The sequence below is a fragment of the Ascidiella aspersa genome, chromosome 4, assembly GCF_963924565.1.
Source record: "Ascidiella aspersa chromosome 4, kaAscAspe10.2, whole genome shotgun sequence".
In the NCBI taxonomy this organism is placed as follows: Eukaryota; Metazoa; Chordata; class Ascidiacea; order Phlebobranchia; family Ascidiidae; genus Ascidiella; species Ascidiella aspersa.
The window spans coordinates 24,979,253-24,985,252 of NC_139450.1; the positions used below are offsets into that span (position 1 = coordinate 24,979,253).

The 6,000-nt window shown below is 39.0% G+C and overlaps 20 non-coding genes and 12 pseudogenes across 20 annotated transcripts; all 32 read right to left on the minus strand.

Annotated features, from left to right (window-relative positions):
• Positions 1 to 19: 19 nt before the first annotated feature.
• Positions 20 to 138, minus strand: LOC146157068 (5S ribosomal RNA). Its single transcript, XR_014497566.1, has one exon. It is a non-coding gene; the product is annotated as a 5S ribosomal RNA (ribosomal RNA).
• Positions 139 to 211: 73 nt separating this feature from the next.
• Positions 212 to 330, minus strand: LOC146157069 (5S ribosomal RNA; annotated as a pseudogene).
• A 74-nt stretch (positions 331 to 404) lies between these two features.
• On the minus strand, positions 405 to 523 carry LOC146157070 (5S ribosomal RNA). Its single transcript, XR_014496600.1, has one exon. It is a non-coding gene; the product is annotated as a 5S ribosomal RNA (ribosomal RNA).
• A 64-nt stretch (positions 524 to 587) lies between these two features.
• Positions 588 to 706, minus strand: LOC146157071 (5S ribosomal RNA). The gene has a single exon (XR_014495567.1). It is a non-coding gene; the product is annotated as a 5S ribosomal RNA (ribosomal RNA).
• Positions 707 to 770: 64 nt separating this feature from the next.
• Positions 771 to 889, minus strand: LOC146157072 (5S ribosomal RNA). Its single transcript, XR_014495427.1, has one exon. It is a non-coding gene; the product is annotated as a 5S ribosomal RNA (ribosomal RNA).
• Positions 890 to 953: 64 nt separating this feature from the next.
• Positions 954 to 1,072, minus strand: LOC146157073 (5S ribosomal RNA; annotated as a pseudogene).
• A 65-nt stretch (positions 1,073 to 1,137) lies between these two features.
• Positions 1,138 to 1,256, minus strand: LOC146157074 (5S ribosomal RNA). The gene has a single exon (XR_014496628.1). It is a non-coding gene; the product is annotated as a 5S ribosomal RNA (ribosomal RNA).
• A 64-nt stretch (positions 1,257 to 1,320) lies between these two features.
• On the minus strand, positions 1,321 to 1,439 carry LOC146157075 (5S ribosomal RNA). Its single transcript, XR_014495428.1, has one exon. It is a non-coding gene; the product is annotated as a 5S ribosomal RNA (ribosomal RNA).
• Positions 1,440 to 1,503: 64 nt separating this feature from the next.
• Positions 1,504 to 1,622, minus strand: LOC146157076 (5S ribosomal RNA). The gene has a single exon (XR_014498350.1). It is a non-coding gene; the product is annotated as a 5S ribosomal RNA (ribosomal RNA).
• Positions 1,623 to 1,686: 64 nt separating this feature from the next.
• LOC146157077 (5S ribosomal RNA) lies at positions 1,687 to 1,805 on the minus strand. Its single transcript, XR_014496865.1, has one exon. It is a non-coding gene; the product is annotated as a 5S ribosomal RNA (ribosomal RNA).
• Positions 1,806 to 1,879: 74 nt separating this feature from the next.
• Positions 1,880 to 1,998, minus strand: LOC146157078 (5S ribosomal RNA; annotated as a pseudogene).
• Positions 1,999 to 2,063: 65 nt separating this feature from the next.
• LOC146157079 (5S ribosomal RNA) lies at positions 2,064 to 2,182 on the minus strand. The gene has a single exon (XR_014495429.1). It is a non-coding gene; the product is annotated as a 5S ribosomal RNA (ribosomal RNA).
• A 64-nt stretch (positions 2,183 to 2,246) lies between these two features.
• Positions 2,247 to 2,365, minus strand: LOC146157080 (5S ribosomal RNA; annotated as a pseudogene).
• A 74-nt stretch (positions 2,366 to 2,439) lies between these two features.
• LOC146157081 (5S ribosomal RNA) lies at positions 2,440 to 2,558 on the minus strand (annotated as a pseudogene).
• Positions 2,559 to 2,622: 64 nt separating this feature from the next.
• LOC146157082 (5S ribosomal RNA) lies at positions 2,623 to 2,741 on the minus strand. Its single transcript, XR_014497326.1, has one exon. It is a non-coding gene; the product is annotated as a 5S ribosomal RNA (ribosomal RNA).
• A 64-nt stretch (positions 2,742 to 2,805) lies between these two features.
• LOC146157083 (5S ribosomal RNA) lies at positions 2,806 to 2,924 on the minus strand. Its single transcript, XR_014495430.1, has one exon. It is a non-coding gene; the product is annotated as a 5S ribosomal RNA (ribosomal RNA).
• A 74-nt stretch (positions 2,925 to 2,998) lies between these two features.
• On the minus strand, positions 2,999 to 3,117 carry LOC146157084 (5S ribosomal RNA; annotated as a pseudogene).
• A 65-nt stretch (positions 3,118 to 3,182) lies between these two features.
• Positions 3,183 to 3,301, minus strand: LOC146157085 (5S ribosomal RNA; annotated as a pseudogene).
• Positions 3,302 to 3,365: 64 nt separating this feature from the next.
• LOC146157086 (5S ribosomal RNA) lies at positions 3,366 to 3,484 on the minus strand. The gene has a single exon (XR_014497567.1). It is a non-coding gene; the product is annotated as a 5S ribosomal RNA (ribosomal RNA).
• Positions 3,485 to 3,557: 73 nt separating this feature from the next.
• LOC146157087 (5S ribosomal RNA) lies at positions 3,558 to 3,676 on the minus strand (annotated as a pseudogene).
• A 74-nt stretch (positions 3,677 to 3,750) lies between these two features.
• LOC146157088 (5S ribosomal RNA) lies at positions 3,751 to 3,869 on the minus strand. Its single transcript, XR_014496601.1, has one exon. It is a non-coding gene; the product is annotated as a 5S ribosomal RNA (ribosomal RNA).
• Positions 3,870 to 3,933: 64 nt separating this feature from the next.
• On the minus strand, positions 3,934 to 4,052 carry LOC146157089 (5S ribosomal RNA). The gene has a single exon (XR_014495568.1). It is a non-coding gene; the product is annotated as a 5S ribosomal RNA (ribosomal RNA).
• Positions 4,053 to 4,116: 64 nt separating this feature from the next.
• On the minus strand, positions 4,117 to 4,235 carry LOC146157090 (5S ribosomal RNA). The gene has a single exon (XR_014495431.1). It is a non-coding gene; the product is annotated as a 5S ribosomal RNA (ribosomal RNA).
• A 64-nt stretch (positions 4,236 to 4,299) lies between these two features.
• Positions 4,300 to 4,418, minus strand: LOC146157091 (5S ribosomal RNA; annotated as a pseudogene).
• A 65-nt stretch (positions 4,419 to 4,483) lies between these two features.
• On the minus strand, positions 4,484 to 4,602 carry LOC146157092 (5S ribosomal RNA). The gene has a single exon (XR_014496629.1). It is a non-coding gene; the product is annotated as a 5S ribosomal RNA (ribosomal RNA).
• Positions 4,603 to 4,666: 64 nt separating this feature from the next.
• LOC146157093 (5S ribosomal RNA) lies at positions 4,667 to 4,785 on the minus strand. The gene has a single exon (XR_014495432.1). It is a non-coding gene; the product is annotated as a 5S ribosomal RNA (ribosomal RNA).
• Positions 4,786 to 4,849: 64 nt separating this feature from the next.
• On the minus strand, positions 4,850 to 4,968 carry LOC146157094 (5S ribosomal RNA). Its single transcript, XR_014498351.1, has one exon. It is a non-coding gene; the product is annotated as a 5S ribosomal RNA (ribosomal RNA).
• Positions 4,969 to 5,032: 64 nt separating this feature from the next.
• Positions 5,033 to 5,151, minus strand: LOC146157095 (5S ribosomal RNA). Its single transcript, XR_014496866.1, has one exon. It is a non-coding gene; the product is annotated as a 5S ribosomal RNA (ribosomal RNA).
• A 74-nt stretch (positions 5,152 to 5,225) lies between these two features.
• LOC146157096 (5S ribosomal RNA) lies at positions 5,226 to 5,344 on the minus strand (annotated as a pseudogene).
• Positions 5,345 to 5,409: 65 nt separating this feature from the next.
• LOC146157097 (5S ribosomal RNA) lies at positions 5,410 to 5,528 on the minus strand. Its single transcript, XR_014495433.1, has one exon. It is a non-coding gene; the product is annotated as a 5S ribosomal RNA (ribosomal RNA).
• A 64-nt stretch (positions 5,529 to 5,592) lies between these two features.
• On the minus strand, positions 5,593 to 5,711 carry LOC146157098 (5S ribosomal RNA; annotated as a pseudogene).
• Positions 5,712 to 5,785: 74 nt separating this feature from the next.
• LOC146157099 (5S ribosomal RNA) lies at positions 5,786 to 5,904 on the minus strand (annotated as a pseudogene).
• Between the last annotated feature and the right edge of the window lie 96 nt (positions 5,905 to 6,000).

The window sequence follows — 6,000 nt, forward strand, 5'->3', positions numbered from 1 at the left end:
ACTTAAATAAATCATATTGTGCCTACGACAATTGGTATTCCTAGGCGGTCACCCATCCAAGTACTAACCAATCCCAACGTTGCTTAACTTCCGAGATCGGACGAGATCGGGTGCATTGAACCTGGTATGGTCGTAGACAGTGTTGGTAAACATTTTTTGGTCTAAAATCTTTAAAATGCTAACATTTAAATATATTTTAAAAATAATAATTTGCCTATGACAATTGGTATTCCTAGGCGGTAACCCATCCAAGTAGCAACCAATCCCGATGTTGCTTAACTTCCGAGATCGGACGAGATCGGGTGCATTCAACCTGGTATGGTCGTAGACAGTATTGGTCAACATTTTTTGGTCTAAAATCTTCAAAAATGTTAACATTTAAATATATTTTATAAATCATATTTTGCCTATGACAATTGGAATTCCTATGCGGTCACCCATCCAAGTACTAACCAATCCCGACGTTGCTTAACTTCCGAGATCGGACGAGATCGGGTGCATTCAACCTGGTATGGTCATAAGCAGTATTTCTCAACATTTTACGTCTAATCTATTTAAAAATGTAAAAACTTAAATAAATCATATTTTGCCTACGACAATTGGTATTCCTAGGCGGTCACCCATCAAAGTACTAACCAATCCCGACGTTGCTTAACTTCCGAGATCGGACGAGATCGGGTGCATTCAACCTGGTATGGTCGTAAGCAGTATTTCTCAACATTTTACGTCTAATCTATTTAAAAAAGTAAAAACTTAAATAAATCATATTTTGCCTACGACAATTGGTATTCCTAGGCGGTCACCCATCCAAGTACTAACCAATCCCGACGTTGCTTAACTTCCGAGATCGGACGAGATCGGGTGCATTCAACCTGGTATGGTCGTAGACAGTATTGGTCAACATTTATGGTCTAATCTATTTAAAAATGTAAAAACTTAAACAAATCATATTGTGCCTACGACAATTGGTATTCCTAGGCGGTCACCCATCCAAGTACTAAGCAATCCCGACGTTGCTTAACTTCCGAGATCGGACGAGATCGGGTGCATTCAACCTGGTATGTTCGTAGCCAGTATTGGTCAACATTTTTTGGTCTAATCTATTTAAAAATGTAAAAACTTAAATAAATCATATTTTGCCTACGACATTTGGTATTCCTAGGCGGTCACCCATCCAAGTACTAACCAATCCCGACGTTGCTTAACTTCCGAGATCGGACGAGATCGGGTGCATTCAACCTGGTATGGTCGTAAGCAGTATTTCTCAACATTTTACGTCTAATCTATTTAAAAAAGTAAAAACTTAAATAAATCATATTTTGCCTACGACAATTGGTATTCCTAGGCGGTCACCCATCCAAGTACTAACCAATCCCGACGTTGCTTAACTTCCGAGATCGGACGAGATCGGGTGCATTCAACCTGGTATGGTCGTAGACAGTATTGGTCAACATTTATGGTCTAATCTATTTAAAAATGTAAAAACTTAAACAAATCATATTGTGCCAACGACAATTGGTATTCCTAGGCGGTCACCCATCCAAGTACTAAGCAATCCCGACGTTGCTTAACTTCCGAGATCGGACGAGATCGGGTGCATTCAACCTGGTATGGTCGTAGACAGTATTGGTCAACATTTATGTTCTAATCTATTTAAAAATGTAAAAACTTAAATAAATGATATTATGCCTGCGACAATTGGTATTCCTAGGCGGTCACCCATCCAAGTACTAACCAATCCCGACGTTGCTTAACTTCCGAGATCGGACGAGATCGGGTGCATTCAACCTGGTATGGTCGTAGACAGTATTGGTCAACATTTTTTGGTCTAAAATCTTTGAAAATGTTAACATTTAAATATATTTTAAAAATCATATTTTGCCTATGACAATTGGTATTGCTAGGCGGTCACCCATCCAAGTACTAACCAATCCCGACGTTGCTTAACTTCCGAGATCGGACGAGATCGGGTGCATTCAATCTGGTATGTTCGTAGCCAGTGTTGGTCAACATTTTTTGGTCTAATCTATTTAAAAATGTAAAAACTTAAATAAATCATATTTTGCCTACGACAATTGGTATTCCTAGGCGGTCACCCATCCAAGTACTAACCAATCCCGACGTTGCTTAACTTCCGAGATCGGACGAGATCGGGTGCATTCAACCTGGTATGGTCGTAGACAGTATTGGTCAACATTTATGGTCTAATCTTTTTAAAAATGTAAAAACTTAAATAAATGATATTATGCCTACGACAATTGGTATTCCTAGGCGGTCACCCATCCAATGACTAACCAATCCCGACGTTGCTTAACTTCCGAGATCGGACGAGATCGGGTGCATTCAACCTGGTATGGTCGTAGACAGTATTGGTCAACATTTTTTGGTCTAAAATCTTTAAAAATGTTAACATTTAAATATATTTTAAAAATCATATTTTGCCTATGACAATTAGTATTGCTAGGCGGTCACCCATCCAAGTACTAACCAATCCCGACGTTGCTTAACTTCCGTGATCGGACGAGATCGGGTGCATTCAACCTGGTATGGTCATAACCAGTATTTCTCAAAATTTTACGTCTAATCTATTTAAAAAAGTAAAAACTTAAATAAATCATAATTTGCCTACGACAATTGGTATTCCTAGGCGGTCACCCATCCAAGTACTAACCAATCCCGACGTTGCTTAACTTCCGAGATCGGACGAGATCGGGTGCATTCAACCTGGTATGGTTGTAGACAGCATTCGACAACATTTATGGTCTAATCTGTTTAAAAATGTAAAAACTTAAATAAATGATATTATGCCTACGACAATTGGTATTCCTAGGCGGTCACCCATCCAAGTACTAACCAATCCCGACGTTGCTTAACTTCCGAGATCGGACGAGATCGGGTGCATTCAACCTGGTATGGTCGTAGACAGTATTGGTCAACATTTTATGGTCTAAAATCTTTAAAAATGTTAACATTTAAATATATTTTAAAAATCATATTTTGCCTATGACAATTGGTATTGCTAGGCGGTCACCCATCCAAGTACTAACCAATCCCGACGTTGCTTAACTTCCGAGATCGGACGAGATCGGGTGCATTCAACCTGGTATGGTCGTAGCCAGTATTGGTCAACATTTTTTGGTCTAATCTATTTAAAAATGTAAAAACTTAAATAAATCATATTTTGCCTACGACAATTGGTATTGCTAGGCGGTCACCCATCCAAGTACTAACCAATCCCGACGTTGCTTAACTTCCGAGATCGGACGAGATCGGGTGCATTCAACCTGGTATGGTCGTAGCCAGTATTGGTCAACATTTTTTGGTCTAATCTATTTAAAAATGTAAAACTTAAATAAATCATATTGTGCCTACGACAATTGGTATTCCTAGGCGGTCACCCATCCAAGTACTAACCAATCCCAACGTTGCTTAACTTCCGAGATCGGACGAGATCGGGTGCATTGAACCTGGTATGGTCGTAGACAGTGTTGGTAAACATTTTTTGGTCTAAAATCTTTAAAATGCTAACATTTAAATATATTTTAAAAATAATAATTTGCCTATGACAATTGGTATTCCTAGGCGGTAACCCATCCAAGTAGCAACCAATCCCGATGTTGCTTAACTTCCGAGATCGGACGAGATCGGGTGCATTCAACCTGGTATGGTCGTAGACAGTATTGGTCAACATTTTTTGGTCTAAAATCTTCAAAAATGTTAACATTTAAATATATTTTATAAATCATATTTTGCCTATGACAATTGGAATTCCTATGCGGTCACCCATCCAAGTACTAACCAATCCCGACGTTGCTTAACTTCCGAGATCGGACGAGATCGGGTGCATTCAACCTGGTATGGTCATAAGCAGTATTTCTCAACATTTTACGTCTAATCTATTTAAAAATGTAAAAACTTAAATAAATCATATTTTGCCTACGACAATTGGTATTCCTAGGCGGTCACCCATCAAAGTACTAACCAATCCCGACGTTGCTTAACTTCCGAGATCGGACGAGATCGGGTGCATTCAACCTGGTATGGTCGTAAGCAGTATTTCTCAACATTTTACGTCTAATCTATTTAAAAAAGTAAAAACTTAAATAAATCATATTTTGCCTACGACAATTGGTATTCCTAGGCGGTCACCCATCCAAGTACTAACCAATCCCGACGTTGCTTAACTTCCGAGATCGGACGAGATCGGGTGCATTCAACCTGGTATGGTCGTAGACAGTATTGGTCAACATTTATGGTCTAATCTATTTAAAAATGTAAAAACTTAAACAAATCATATTGTGCCTACGACAATTGGTATTCCTAGGCGGTCACCCATCCAAGTACTAAGCAATCCCGACGTTGCTTAACTTCCGAGATCGGACGAGATCGGGTGCATTCAACCTGGTATGTTCGTAGCCAGTATTGGTCAACATTTTTTGGTCTAATCTATTTAAAAATGTAAAAACTTAAATAAATCATATTTTGCCTACGACATTTGGTATTCCTAGGCGGTCACCCATCCAAGTACTAACCAATCCCGACGTTGCTTAACTTCCGAGATCGGACGAGATCGGGTGCATTCAACCTGGTATGGTCGTAAGCAGTATTTCTCAACATTTTACGTCTAATCTATTTAAAAAAGTAAAAACTTAAATAAATCATATTTTGCCTACGACAATTGGTATTCCTAGGCGGTCACCCATCCAAGTACTAACCAATCCCGACGTTGCTTAACTTCCGAGATCGGACGAGATCGGGTGCATTCAACCTGGTATGGTCGTAGACAGTATTGGTCAACATTTATGGTCTAATCTATTTAAAAATGTAAAAACTTAAACAAATCATATTGTGCCAACGACAATTGGTATTCCTAGGCGGTCACCCATCCAAGTACTAAGCAATCCCGACGTTGCTTAACTTCCGAGATCGGACGAGATCGGGTGCATTCAACCTGGTATGGTCGTAGACAGTATTGGTCAACATTTATGTTCTAATCTATTTAAAAATGTAAAAACTTAAATAAATGATATTATGCCTGCGACAATTGGTATTCCTAGGCGGTCACCCATCCAAGTACTAACCAATCCCGACGTTGCTTAACTTCCGAGATCGGACGAGATCGGGTGCATTCAACCTGGTATGGTCGTAGACAGTATTGGTCAACATTTTTTGGTCTAAAATCTTTGAAAATGTTAACATTTAAATATATTTTAAAAATCATATTTTGCCTATGACAATTGGTATTGCTAGGCGGTCACCCATCCAAGTACTAACCAATCCCGACGTTGCTTAACTTCCGAGATCGGACGAGATCGGGTGCATTCAATCTGGTATGTTCGTAGCCAGTGTTGGTCAACATTTTTTGGTCTAATCTATTTAAAAATGTAAAAACTTAAATAAATCATATTTTGCCTACGACAATTGGTATTCCTAGGCGGTCACCCATCCAAGTACTAACCAATCCCGACGTTGCTTAACTTCCGAGATCGGACGAGATCGGGTGCATTCAACCTGGTATGGTCGTAGACAGTATTCGTCAACATTTATGGTCTAATCTTTTTAAAAATGTAAAAACTTAAATAAATGATATTATGCCTACGACAATTGGTATTCCTAGGCGGTCACCCATCCAATGACTAACCAATCACGACGTTGCTTAACTTCCGAGATCGGACGAGATCGGGTGCATTCAACCTGGTATGGTCGTAGACAGTATTGGTCAACATTTTTTGGTCTAAAATCTTTAAAAATGTTAACATTTAAATATATTTTAAAAATCATATTTTGTCTATGACAATTGGTATTGCTAGGCGGTCACCCATCCAAGTACTAACCAATCCCGACGTTGCTTAACTTCCGTGATCGGACGAGATCGGGTGCATTCAACCTGGTATGGTCATAAGCAGTATTTCTCAAAATTTTACGTCTAATCTATTTAAAAAAGTAAAAACTTAAATAAATCATAATTTGCCTACGACAATTGGTATTCCTAGGCGGTCA